Genomic DNA, 13,942 nt, shown 5'->3' with positions numbered 1-13,942 from the left:
GAGCTTCTTCTCTGTCCATCCCCACCTGTGGGTGCAGGAAGGGATGAAGTGCAAGAGGAGACATGGATGGAAATGGTATTAAAAGGCAAACTGCATGTTTTAGAGATGTGTATTTGAAGTTGAGTTTTGTATTTTGCTCTTTGATTTTTATTTTATTTTTTTTTTGGAGCATTTCATTACTTCTACAGCTTCACTTCTGAGGTAGCTACAGAAAACAAAGCATTGTGTTTGGCTACTTTTTTATCAAGGGATAAAAAAAGGACAGAGAGCAAAGTGTTGGAAAAAAGAGGATGACGGTCCAAATCTGTCTTAAGAAATCAGATAACTGAGATTTTGGACTTGCTGAAAATCTGTGATCCAAACTTCACGTTGCCACCCCTCTCCCTACGGCCTCAAAAATGAAGAAATAGAGCCATGCAGAGAAATAATACAACTTATGATGCAGGAGCTCCACTGTTCTTCATAAAAATACATCTCAAAGACAGACAGCCAGGAAAGACAAAAAACAGCAGTAAGGGGGAATTAGGAGTGATATTCATGTCTGGATGTCTTCTGTGAATGAATGAAATCCAGGGAGGTGAAGGGCATGGGCTGGGACTGCAGGCTGGAGCTGGAAAGGGCTGGCTGTGTGTCAGTGCCTAAAGGTGAGGAGGTCCTCATTGTAAATGTTGATATCACAGTCCTGCAAGAATTCGCAAGATGAAGTATAAAACATGTTGTGTGTTCACCATGGCGATTTATTCTCTGGGCAATGGGCCTCTGGGAAGTGCCTGCTGATCGAAGTGGGGATGGAGCACAGGATACTACGTGTCTGCTCTGACAGCTCCTTGGAACAGGAGCAGGTCATAGAATCATAGGATTGTGAAGGTTGGAAAAGTCCACAGAGATCTCCAGGCCCAACCCCAGCCCACCCAACCATCCCCATCCCCACGTCCCCTGGTATCACATCCCCATGGCACTGGAACACGGATCCTGAAAGTGATTGCTTTCCATACAACAGCACACAGAAAAGCCAAGAGGAACAGGGAGGCAGAAGCAATGCTTGCAGCGTCCCTGAGCTCACTCCAAGAGCCAGCAGCAAGCAGATACCTCTTGCATTGCTCTGGGAGCACTCATAGAAGGAGTCCTAGGTTGCAAGGTTCCCTTTGCAGGCAAAGCAAGTCAGAGCAGCTGGGGAATGGTGCTGGGGGCACACATCTGTGGGCACTGCAGTTGGAGCTACTAAGATGCTTAAGCGAAATTCAGCAGAGAAGATCTGCAGAGCTGCTAGTAGTGGATGCACTCGGTCACGGGGCCTAGTTCCTCTTCTACCCAAGTTCTGCATTCGGTTTTGTAATAGGTCCTGTTACAACCTATGGAAAACGTTCAGAATGAGTTGGTGAGAGCTCACGTGGCACCTACAAACCACTTTTTGTCATTTTTAGATAAAATCAGGTGCAGCTTTTGAATGGTTTGAATTGAAATTCTCTTAACGGGTGTCGTTCTCTTTGCATGACCTGGTGATGCTGACAAAACAGCATATTGAAGCTGAGAATGTGCTCTATAAAATAGAGTTGTAGTGCTCTTTGTGTCCGTGCCAGCACCCATGGAAACAAACAGGAGGCATTACTTTTGGAGCATTTAGACTCTGACACACCTGCGGCACTGCCTTTCATGGGGAAGCCTGGAATCTTTTTAATGAGCAGGCACGGCCTCAATTAACCTTCCCTATCAACGCCGCTCCCTAATTACCATATATTACCATAAGCCACGCCCCCAACACAACACCACGCCCACTCCGTCTCGTAGACCACGCCCCCTTATATATAATTCCCCGCCTTCTACGCTTTCCCCTCGGCGGCGCCACGTGCGCATGCGCGAGCCCGCCATGTTGGCGCGGTGACGCGCGCTGCCGGGAGGCGTGGCCAGGCGAGGGGCGCGGGGCCGCGCTCGGTACTTAGGGAGCGCTCCGGAACGGGGCCCTTGGCTGGGGACTGCAGGTGAGTGAGGGGCTGGGGGGGTGTTATGTGTTTAAGACCTATTTGGGTAGTGACCATCGGGGGGACTGGGGGTCGTGGGGCTGCGCCTCGGATGGGGCAGGGGGGCTGCGTGTGGCTGGGTGCCCCCGGTTCCCTTCTTCCAGGCGTCGTGGTTCCTCCCTTTGACCCTTAAAAGCCATCGCTGTTGGTTGTGCTGCGGTCTGTAAGTGGGGCAGTTGTTTGTGAGGTGCGTTCGAAGTAGGGCTGTAGCTGTTGTGGGTACCTCGCTCAGCTCTTCTCCCTCTTGGCTAAAATTCAGGCCGAGCTCTGCTGTTATTAAACCTCATTAAGGACTTTTGGGCTCTGTGTTAGAAGTGCGGTGTTAACTTCTGCGTTCCGTGTATAATTCTGCACATGGCGAGGGTCTCGTTAGCCTGAATGCTCCCAGCGTTAATGAGGCTGATGCTGACTTGGACCTGCCAAGAAGTCTGCGCCAGGAATGCCTCCTAGCTCATGTAAATGCAGCCCAGGGACTGAGGTATTGTGGCACCGAGCAGCTTTCCTTCTTCTCTTGCCAACGAGCTGCACGCAGAGACAACGCTGGTGGGAACTTCCAGGGCTGCGCTGGTTGCACGGTGCAGCCTGTTCTGCAGTGCCACTTAGTACTGAAATACTCTGCTGTGCTGGTAGTAAAAGTTTGGGCAGCAACTTGGGCTAAATGAGAGGCTCGGCGCGCTGCTTCTGATCTCTTTGATTCGCTGTGTTTCAAAATCGTGCTTCTAAACATTTCCCTTTGCTTCTGATGTTCAAAGCTGCCGGCGCAGATCAGCGTGCTGCTGGGCTTCAAAGGAGCAGCTCTGTTACTGGGGAGCGTTGGCTTGACACCACGTGTCACTTATGAATTGGAGTGGCTTTTCACCTGTCAGTGTTTGGTTTTATTCTGTTAAAGGTTCACTGATTGTGAATCGTGTGAGGTTCTGGTTCTGCTGTACCCATTAGGAAGGGCTCTGGTGCTGGCATGTGGACTGGATATAGGGAACCATCCCTGTGGGCATAGAGTACGGCTTTGCTCCCTGGATTCTAGTAACCTTAAGGATGATTTCTGTTTTGCATCAAGCTAAGTGCATTGAGAGAGACAACCAAACCTGAAGCACACTGTCTCATGTTCAGTGCATCTCAGTATAGTGTATTTATAGCTGTTCCTTTGATAGTGGAGATCAAGCTGCCTTGATCTAAGGCATCTTATAACAACCTCTGCGATTAGAATTGGCAGTTCCAGCACCATTACACCAAGGGCTCTTAGCATGGTCCAGCTATTAGAATCACAAAATCACAGAATGACCCGGGTTGGAAGGGACCTCAAGGATCATGTAGTTCCAATACCCCTGCCTGGCTGGGCCACCAAACATACACCTTTACTAGATCAGGTTGCCCAGGGCCCCGTCCAACCTGACCTTGAACACCTCCAAGGACGGGGCATCCACAACCTCACTGGGCAGCCTGTTCCAGGGCCTAACCACTCTCCTAGTGAAGAACTTCCCCCTAACATCCAACCTAAATCTTCCCTCTTTTAACTTTATTAGAAAGGGGTAGTTAATCAGTGCTACAAATGCTGCTTGCTGCTGGAGGCTCTGAATGAATTTGCCACGTGTTCTGCCAGAAGTGCTTCCACTAGAGTTACTGTACCACCTACACAGACACTACAAGCAAAAAGTGTCAGAAATGCTCTTTTTCATTGTTGTGCTGGAGCTGCTGTGGTTCTTAGTATGTGGCTTTTCTTCTTTACTCTCTCACATCAGTGCTGGCAAAACTTAGAGGTAATGCAGCACGGAGTGATTGAACAAATGGAGCCATTTGTTGTAGGAGCCAGCTGCTTCTGAGAGAGGCTTCAGTGTGTGCCTGGTGCTCGGTATCGATAGCACAGGACTTTTCTAATGACTTCTAATAGCTTAGGAAAGCTGACTTTGATGCCCTCAGGCTAAGTTCACATAGGTAGATGCCTTCATCACAACTTTGGCACAGTGTATACGGTTGTCAGTGTGAGTGGGAGGTAGGTAAGAGCTGAAATAGATGGGGCAACGTGTTCTGCTTTCCTTTCAGGGTTATACGCTTTGTGCTTTAAATTCCCACAGCTCTATTTCCATTAGTTCTATACAGCAGCTTGTGAGCTGGGACAGAGCTTGGCACATCCCCTTGACTTATGTATTTCAGAAGACTCATTAAAAGAAAATCCAAGAGATCTCCCATGGTCAGTATCTTCAAATTTGATATCTCTATGCCTATTTTGAGAAGCACTTTTAGCATAGCATGTATTATTATTGTTATTTTGGAGAGTGGTTAAAACTGTGGTTAATGCTGTAAACAAGCTTGACTTCACCTCCATCTGGTCCAAGAGCAAGCTGTTGTTACAAGGAGGGTTGGTTTCACATCACAAGAACAAAAAGCAGAATTTGTAAGGTGTATATATGATTAAATCTTAAAGAGAACCCCGAGATCCAAGGAAAGCAAGGATAAGCAAGTGGATTTCAATCTAATTCCTTTATCCTGATTGCTTTCTAAGGTCTCATATGAGTGGTCTGTTCTCTCTTCAAGCTGAGTGTATTCCACGTGCTCTTCATTTAGCATCGTGGGAACTTTGGTTCTTTAGAGAAAGTGACCTTATCTGATAATGCTGATCTGAGATAGCCAACACTATGGCAAGGTGAAGATCTGAGCTAGCCAGCAGGCTTCTGCTCTACTGGCACAGTATTCAACACTCTGAAGGGAAAGCTTTTGTCTTGGAACACAAGTGCTGGGCTGTGTCCTGCTCACAGACATTGGCTGTCTCCTGGAGGAAGCCATGGGGAGGTGGGTTCCTCTTTGCCTTGTTGACTTGAGCGTCTCAGTGCCCAGCTTTCAAGTAGCTGCTGTTACAAAATGGGCACATTTCTGGGCAAGCTTATGGCTGCCCTCTGACTTTGAATAGAGCAGAGGAAGTAAGTAGCACATCTGTTATTTAAAGAAAGCCATGAGTGGCACTGGAGTCCTACACACTTTGGCACATGGTCTGTGTATTTTTATAGCCGGTGATCTACTGAGGGGGCCAGAGTTGTAGAAGTCATTAATAGTTCATTCCTCCCACGTTCCCTCTGCTGTCAACTTTCTGTTCATTGCTTGTGGATAACTTCTGTAGTAGCAAGTGGAAGTTACAAAACACCATCACATGTTAATAATGCTATTTCATGCTTATATTGGAAGGTTTTTGTTTGGAAAACGGTGTAACCAGCTTTGTTTTCCTCAGTATTGAATTTGTAATTTACCAGTGATATAAAAATCTGAAATGACAATTGAGCTGGGCTGTTGTGCCCAACGTTCTAAGCTTATTTGTACCCAGTATTAAGTAGAGTCCATTTCCATCTGGGCCCATGTTTTGCATAAACTGAATGCTTGGAGAACTTCTACCTTCAAATGGGAAACTTTGGGTTAAACAGTTGAGCTATAAGAGGTCTGAAGGCTAAATGTAGACAAATCAACAATATTTGGTTTGCTGGACTGCCCAAGCTGCCTTGCCTTTGTTCCCTCAGTGGCAATGCAAATCACAGCAGTCTCTGGTGGGTACTTGCATTGATATGGGGGAGTAATGGTAAGTGTGTAGGTGTTCACTGACTCTTCTATGTTACGTGTGGGCTGTGTAAACCATTAGCATCTCTAATGATAGGAGGGCTACTTTGGGGTGTTTGGTAAATCCAAGTGGGTCTTACCACCATATCTTGCCTAGAGATTGTCCTTTATAGCCAAACCAGGAGTTTCATTGTTTAAAGAGGAGCTGTAATGAGATAAAGGTGGTATCTGCTGTCTTAGAGTTGAAGTGTTGTCAACTCAGCCAGTTATTGTAGTGATGTTGGTGAGTAATTCTGTCCCGAATCTTTGCAGTTAGGCTAATGTTGGCCAGGAGTGGTTTAATAACATAAAGTAAGGCTGAATTCATGGAGAAGTTTGTAGCAAGGCTCTAACTGGACCTTGGTATGACTCCCCAGCCGCTCTTTTGCAAATGACAGCAACCCCAAGGTGTTCAGGCTTCCCATTGTAATGCTTTGCTTGTTATTAATTAACAGCTCTTGCTGACCTGTGTCTTTGATAGCATACTTTCTAGAAGCCTTACACTATTTTTGGTTGATGTTGAATTCCAGGCTTTAACACTCTTTCCTAAGATAATATTTTAACTACTAATGAAAGGCTGTGCTTTGTGGCTTTTGAGGAGTACCTCTAACTTAGAATGTTACTCTGCTCCCTCCCCCATAAAATCAATGGTACTGTTTAAGAGCCAAATGGACCAACACCTTGAAATCTCTGCTTTGCATCCACAGAACAAAGGCAGTTTCTGTTCTTAAATCTTACTGTGCTTATTGTAGTCTTTCACCTGTTATTTTTGTAAGCCTTGTGGGTGGGGTGGACACAGGGGAATAATGAAGCAGTCAGCATTACAGGCAATATCTTACTAAGCATGTAGTCTAACTTTAGCATAGGATGGTATCATTTTTGTACTTGCAGCCCTAAGGCAACCTGATGGCTGTCTGTCCTCAAGGACAGAAGCTTGTGTGCAGTGTTAATACGCAGTGCACGTGGCTGTCCCTGCAGGGAGTTGGGTGAGTTCCTTGGGAAGAGCTGAGCTGATAGAAGCAAGTCTTGCCTTTCTTTTAAAGTGAAATCCTTGGATAGTGATGAATGTGTCCAGAACTGTAGTTTCTTTTGGGGTGCCATTAGGGATATCGTGTCTTGGTTTGCTCTCAGATGTCATTCCCATGTTTGGAAGAGGTAAATGTATTGTTAAGGGGGCTGTTAACCTTACCTCTAGCAGCTGAGATGATTGTGTGAGTTCTTCTGTGGCATGATGGCCAAAATAAGCTGAGGGTGGTTTGAATAGCACAAATAATCAGCCTTTGTATCAGTTGATCCTAAGTAAATAGGTTAGAAAGTACTTAAGGGCAGCTCAGCTGGTGGCCTTCTGGCAGAGCAGTGACAAGCAGCTGAGGGTGATGAGCTCCTCCAGGGCACAGCTGTGTTCAGGAGGAGATCCAAATCCAGGGCAGAGGTTCATGACACTGCTGGACAGGCAGAAACATGGATAGCAAGTGAGATGTAGGCATGGCTTATTGGGGCGCAGGGTGATAACCAAGGTGCTGTTATTGAGCTGCCAGGCTGGGGATGCTGCTGGGTATGTTGCTGAGTTCTGTGCTGCTCTTTGCTGTCTTTCCCGCACGCCCCCAAAAGAATCAACACTATGGTTCTAATCAGCTCTCTTTAGTAGTTTAGATTGTCTATTCATTAGTAAAATTAATAGTAGGAGGGTGTTAGCCCAGAAAATGACTACGAGAGAAGAGTTTGCATGGCAGCACTTCGTGTTCCTGAGTCAAGAATGAATAATGGTGGAGAAAGGAATGGCGAGGAGGAAAAAAAGAGTGGGCTGGAGGAAAAAATGCTATCTTTGTATTGACTTCATTGTCTCAGTGCCATCCCAGATGTGTCTAACAAGTCTGATGTTGTTCTAGTTTTTTTTCATCGCTGAGAGCCTTTCATAAAGACCTCCACTGTAATGCTTGTGTGTGTCATTGGGGCAGCCTGACACTGCTTTGCATAGATGGAGATTTATATGGAATACTCAGGCAGGGTGGTGGTGGGAAGCCTGGGTTGCATGCCCAGTTCCTAGAGGGCTTCTTGCCAGCAGAAACCTTCTTGCATATGAATATTTGTTCAGTTCTGGAACACAAGTCTTTCTGACTGCTGTACATAAAGGGGTATCTATAAAAGTAACTTGATGCGTTTAAAGAAGGAATATCAATGGGGAAGGGCACTTGGTGAAATAAGACTGCGATAATGCATCTGATTTTCAGGTAACACCTCTGTTTTGGTTATGTTTGGTTAAACTGCTGTCTAACGAAGCATTCACTATCAATTTTTGTTAGTTTTATTCTTCAGGTAGATGTATAACTTCATCTCATATTGGGAAGGGCTTATAGTTGGAGAAAATATCCCTAACCTTTCACTGAACTGTAGAAGTGCTAGTAATGTATTGGTGCTTGCTGAATATGAGCATGCAGGTTGCCATGTGTAATGCTTTAATTTTGTTTTCTGAGAGGAAACACTGTGGAAGCAGAAGCAGGCAGCCCTTTTGCCAGCGTTTCCACAGTTTGCATTGGAAAGAATTAAAGAAAAGACTGCCATTGCAAATGACAGTGCTGCTGAGTGCTCCTTGCATGTAGAGGTGGCTGGCTGCTTTCCCTTGGCAGTTGCTGCACTGGCTTTGCGGTGTTACAAAGAAAAGCAATGTCTCCTCTCCTCTTCTGCTCTCCAGTTGTTCCTTCCGCACAGAAAGATGACTTTCAAACGGCTGTGAAACCTTTCACTGTAACTTTATCCTGTTTCAGCTCAGTTGTAACTTGTAGTGTTTTTGTAAGCCCAGCCAGATAGCTTCCTGCTGCGACAGCAACTGTGAGCTGAATTCATAACAGCGTGCTTGGTTTAGTGGTGTGATGCAAGGCATTACTTCTGCTTGGGCTTCCGTACCTCCTGGGGCTTCTTTGCATTCAGCAATTTATATAAAATGGTGGCTCTGCTTCTGATCTGGAGATTGACAAGCTTAAGTGAAAATTGGCTCTGATGTTTGTCTTCAACAATACTATTGGAATTGATTTTTATTAGGAGCTGTTGTCTTGCAGAATTGCATGTGAGAGTTTCTATGTACATGGAAGAAGAGCAGGGCACGACAGTAGCAAGTTAGATCAACTTTCCCTGCAGGCAAGAACAGGGGCTGTCCAATTTTCCACTCACAGTGGAGACAGCTCAAAGCGCTGCAGAAACCAATAGTTAGCTCTGTTGGAGATGCTGTACCCTGCAGTTCTTTAAAGTAACATCTACAGTGAATAATAGTGTGTGACAATTCTTTTTTCTCTTCCTGAACCTTATTCTAGATGTCAAAATTAACGTGGACTACTTGGGAATGGCGAAACATAGCCCTGGGATCCTGCCATGAACAGTAAGAAAGTTGAGATGCTTTGTCTATGCAACTAATTTGATTTGTATGGCTAAACCCTGGCATAAGCGTTCCTGTTCAATTAATATAACCAGGCAATGTATTGTGTAGCTTAGGGAAGGTGTGCTTCCAGCTTCTTGTGCAGTGAAAGTGCACTATAGTGAATCAGGGATGGGCTTGGAAGGGGAGGGTCCCAGAGCTTGGAGGGCTGCTATGGGTGCTGCTTCATGAGGTGGGAGGTGGTGGCTGTAATGCTTTACCATATTGCTTTACCATGCAATATCATAAAGACAAACAAGTTTGAAATGTGATTAGACTTATTAACAGAGGGGAAAGGTGAATTACGGAGTGGTGAAAACTGCATTCTGGATGCAGTTGGGGTGAGAGAGACCCTAAAATACCAGTTCATGAATGGTGTCAGTAGTGCTGTGTTAGTTGTTACCTACACTGCTTGGGAGCTGCCTGCTATTGAGTATCTTGGTTCAGCAGGTTTTTGGTCTGGCCTTTCATATCTAACTAATGCAAGGTGCTTTCCTTGCGTGAAGCATATAGTAGGAGTTGGTTACCAGGCTTCTGTATCTGAGAAAGCAAATGCCTTTAAAGATCATCTTGAGTGCTGGTCAAAATAGTCAGATATTTTTGTGATGTTGGCAGTCTGAAACTTTGCATTTTGAAGGAAGTGTAAGTAAATATTTGTGTGTACATGCTCCATATTCTTTATGTAGTTGTCCTCCTCTGTTGCAAAAGGCATCTGTAAATTGATGCGTAGGAAATTTATTCTGCTGGATTTTTCCCAGTGCAAAACAGATGATTTATGAGGGACTGTGTGGGTGAGAAGCATGCCTGTGAAGTGTAAATTTCAGCTGAGTTTGGTGCTGTTGACACTATCAGCCAGCCTTCACAGGGACAGAAATTAGAAGGCTTTGATATCGTTGAATGTCATGAATTGGTTGTAATCAATTGGAAATGAGCAGCCCCTTGTGTCTTAACTCTTCACAGCAGTTTAAATGCCAAACATGCTAATGTTCAAATGAGAAATATTTCACTTTTTCTTGTGGAGCTCTGCAAACCACATCACTTCTCATTCTTTCCTGAGAGCAGTCCTTGTGTAAGGCTTTCAAAAGCTGGTTAATATATTAGAAATGCTAGCCAGTTTTAATATCGTGAAAAGACCAGAAATGTCCTGCAGTAAAATTCTGCAATTGCTAAATTGTAATTTTGGATCAAATTATGTAGATTAGATCATCTGTCAGAACAATTGCTAAATGGAAAGCTGTTTGGCTCTTTGTATGTGCAAAGCTGCATCTGCAGCACAAGGAAGTATTGTTAGAGCTGACTGCCTTCAGTCCTTGCAGAAGCTTGTCCTGTGTAGCTGTAAAGGGGCAAATAATGGTCTATGTAGTGGGATTGAGAGGAGTTTTAAGGATGGAAGTGATTCTGATACCTTGGGATGGTTACATGGGCTGGAAGAGCTGGATTGGTGTTGTGCTGGTGTGCAAGGTCCTTGTATTTGGGAGGCAATGAATGTTCTGTTTCTAGAACAAGTAGCATTAGAAATCCACATCCCCCCTACAGTGTTAGAAGGTATCTGTATGGTACTTAATAAGTAACATTTTAATCTCAATTCTCATGTCATTGGTTTATGATAAGCCATTGAATGTGCTGTGGGTATCCCTGTGCCCTGGTGTTGCCTGAGTTATGTCACTTCAATGGATCTCTTCTGGAGGCATGCTCAAAATACTGTTAAAGGCATCTATTTCCCTTGGCTTCTGAGTTGATCTGCAACTTGATGTTCTGTCCTGGAATGGCTTGGGTTGGAAGGGACCTCAAAGGCCATCTCATTCCAGTGCCATCTAGTCCTTACTTTCTGCTTCACCCATTAACAGCACTCCAGAATTAATAAGCTTCCAGGCAGTGATTGAAATCGTGCTGACTAATGTCATCCCAAAGCATTCTTCCCAGGCCTTTATTTGCATATGTAGATAACTTCACGGATGTGGATTAGATGAAGCCTGCAGGTAAAGGATGTGGCTGAATAAAGCAAGAGCAGGTGGGAAGGTTCAGTTGGGTGAGAAGTGATTCCAAGATGCCTTGTCGCAAGGGGACTTGAGTGGCAGCTCAAGGTTTTAATTTCTCAGTGAAGCGAGTGGCTGAGTTGCTCTGGTATGTAATGTAGCAGAGGAGATTTAATGTAGCAGAGAAAGCTTTTACAGCAGGAAAATGGGGGAATAGGTTCTAATGTTCTGAGCCTTTTTGCTTCTGTCGTCAGATGAGATGTACTGGCTACTTGAAAAGCTGCTTGAGAACTGGAAGATTTCAGAATACTGAAGTGTGCATTGTGTTACTAGGAGGCTTTGCAGGGTCTGAACTCCTCTTACAACCACTTCTTTTCAGTCTATAGTGAAAATGCCTTTCGGCTTAACCCTTCCTGAGCAGTAAATCTGTGTCAAACAGTAGAGAATGGACCTGTAGAAAAAAGTGGAGCAATCCATGTAGGTTACAAGCTGGTAGCTGTGCCTTCAGGGCTTTTTGGAGAGTTAACAACCTTTCTGTGGTCATAATCATCATGAGCTTTTCAGAATGGTGCACCTTGGTCAACTGTGATAACTTCAGTTGGATGCTCTGTAGATGTTGGGGCTCCTTCTGTGAGGGGACTAAACTCTTTTTCTTTGAAAATGTTTGTATATACTTGCTATTTATAGGTGGAAGGCACTAATGATCTACTTAATTATTGATTATCAGGTGGTATGTGATATATGTTAATGCCACTCGTGTAATGGAACTCTGATACCTGTTACTGTGAAAATTCCCTAATGAAGCTGTTCTACATCCTACCTTAAAATAACATAAATATATGCTTAAAAGGGCATCTGTAACATAGAGATTGTTGTTCTATGTTTAAGGGCACAGTTCAATCTCAGATGGAGTCAGCTGATGCTAAAAGGGGCAGTGCTGCTTTCTTCCTCTGCTCCTTGCCCAGCTGTTGAGTGTGTGTATGGGAGGTGTAGCTGGTGCCAGGTGAGTGGGTCCAGCTTGCTCATGTGATGGAAGGCAGTTATTTGTATTGGGCTGTGGTTTTCTGTCAACCATGCAGTTGGTTGATGTGTTGCATTTTATACAAATTGAGGGAGTAAAGTCAGTCTAAGTTTAAGGATGTAGTTCCACATTAATTAACGTTCCAAAACTAGAGCTCAGCCACTTGCTCGCTGTTAGTTTAATTGTCCTGTGTTTTTTCAGCTGTTCTGTTGTTCTATGGACTGCAGTTCTGCTGTAGGTCAGGCTAAATCAGACAGTCTCCTGACTTAATAACTTCTGAACATCATTTCGAAGCCAACTTAGGCAGAAACCTCAGGACAGAAGACAGGCCTTAAGAAACATGCCAAGCATATTTTTTCGTGTTCATTCTGTGCTTTGTATGCTCATGTTTGTCCATTGAAAATGTGTGGCCTAACCCATGTCATGGCTTCTTACTGTGTGCCTTTGGTGCGTTCTTTAACATGCCTTGCATCACTTATTCTGCCTCTAAAGAGCTGGCTGCTGAAGCAAGTGACCCACAAAAGCCTCATTGATCTGTTTGGAAAACTTCAGAGCTTTCGAGCAGATGATGGAATATGTGCATGAAAATGGAACCATTTCACAGGGTGTCTGCCATGTGTGCGCTGGTGTGTGAGCAGCATGTGGTGTGGTTTTATTGTATGGTCTGCATTAGAAGTAGTTGAACTCGGCTGTGAAGTGCTCATCAGTTTTACATGGGTCTTAACCACTCCACTCCTAAAAGTTGTATCCCTAAGCTCACGCTGAAGGTTGTTAACAACAAATGTAATGGGTTATGTAGGAAGTAATGATTCATAAATATGTACATGTGCGTATCTGGAAGAATGATGGCAAAACGTGTGGTTTTTGCTCAAGGAGCACTTATGGAAGCAGCAAAATGAGCAGCAGCACCAGTAAAGCAGCACAGAGCAGAGACGTGAGGCAGTTGTGCAGCAGGGAGGGCTTCAGCTGCCAGCTCTTGTTGGGGAGCAGTTATTGACACTGATCATTTTTCCTTTCTGTGCTCACAGACAGCAGCTGTCAGGCTGTGAGCAGGGGGTGTGAATTCATCCTATTTATGTGAGGTGAGGAGGATCAGTGGTGGGGATGTAAAGGTGATGGCAGCTCTGTTGTTGGAGTTGAAAGCAAGCCTTGCCAAGTATGGAGGAAAAAGGTTCATGCATAGCTTGAACCGTCTGAATTTCTGTGATAATGAGGTTGGCAATTAAGAGGCAGGTTTCAGTTATCAGTTTCAGCACCTGTGTATATCAGCTGTCCCACCCCGCACTGTGCTGTTCTCTTCTGTAATCTTGAGCTTTCTACAGTGTGCAGGTAGACAATGTATGACATTCAGTCTGATTTTCTGTTGTGTGCCAGCCAAACAGCTCCAACCAAGGAGCTGCTTCTGTTCTTTCAGCAGTTCATTAAGAAAAAGCCTCACATTCAAAAGCAAGATTTCAGCTTTCACCTCACGATGTAGCTGGCTTGGCATCCTTTCACCAGCAGAGCAGTAGGAGCAGATCACAAAGAAGCTGCTTTGCTTAGATCTCACCCCAAAGAAACCTGTGGCTGAGGGGAGGAGATGTGCAGGGGCGTCACTGGCAAAGTCAGCCTGGCTCTTGGTTTGAAGCCAGGTGACAGGTCTGGGGCCAGTTGGACCGACTACTGACTGAGTAGTTTGGTACCCTGTATAGTATTCAGCTCCTTCTGGAAGAAAGGAGAACCTGTCTATTCAGGAACTCAGGTTAAGTTTCATCAGGCACACTGCAAAATTGCAGTGTACTGTTATTGCATTTTACTCCAAAACCAACAGACTTGCAGCTTAGCTGGCTTGGAGTAACCTCTTTAGGTTAGAAAGATGTGGAAAGGAAGGATGGAAACAGTTATTATTCATTTTTAATGTGTAGTGGAAAGGTCAGTGTCACGGTTTGAACTAAAAATC

The 13,942-nt window shown here is 44.7% G+C and overlaps 1 protein-coding gene across 2 annotated transcripts in view; it reads left to right on the top strand.

The window, feature by feature from the left end:
• The first annotated feature begins 1,855 nt into the window (after positions 1-1,855).
• Positions 1,856-13,942, top strand: part of KLHL13 (kelch like family member 13) — a 64,211-nt gene continuing 52,124 nt past the window's right edge. Inside the window, exons 1-2 of one of the 2 annotated variants that reach the window (XM_032444218.1) lie at positions 1,856-1,979; positions 8,906-8,970. The gene's annotated coding sequence lies outside the window, so the exon portion shown is untranslated. The remainder of the gene's footprint in view (positions 1,980-8,905; positions 8,971-13,942) is intronic. The other variant, XM_015860179.2, reaches the window with a different exon arrangement.

The sequence above is a fragment of the Coturnix japonica genome, chromosome 4 (assembly GCF_001577835.2).
Source record: "Coturnix japonica isolate 7356 chromosome 4, Coturnix japonica 2.1, whole genome shotgun sequence".
NCBI lineage: Eukaryota > Metazoa > Chordata > Aves > Galliformes > Phasianidae > Coturnix > Coturnix japonica.
Note: the sequence above shows the minus strand (reverse complement) of the source record. Positions and strands in the feature narration are given on the sequence as shown.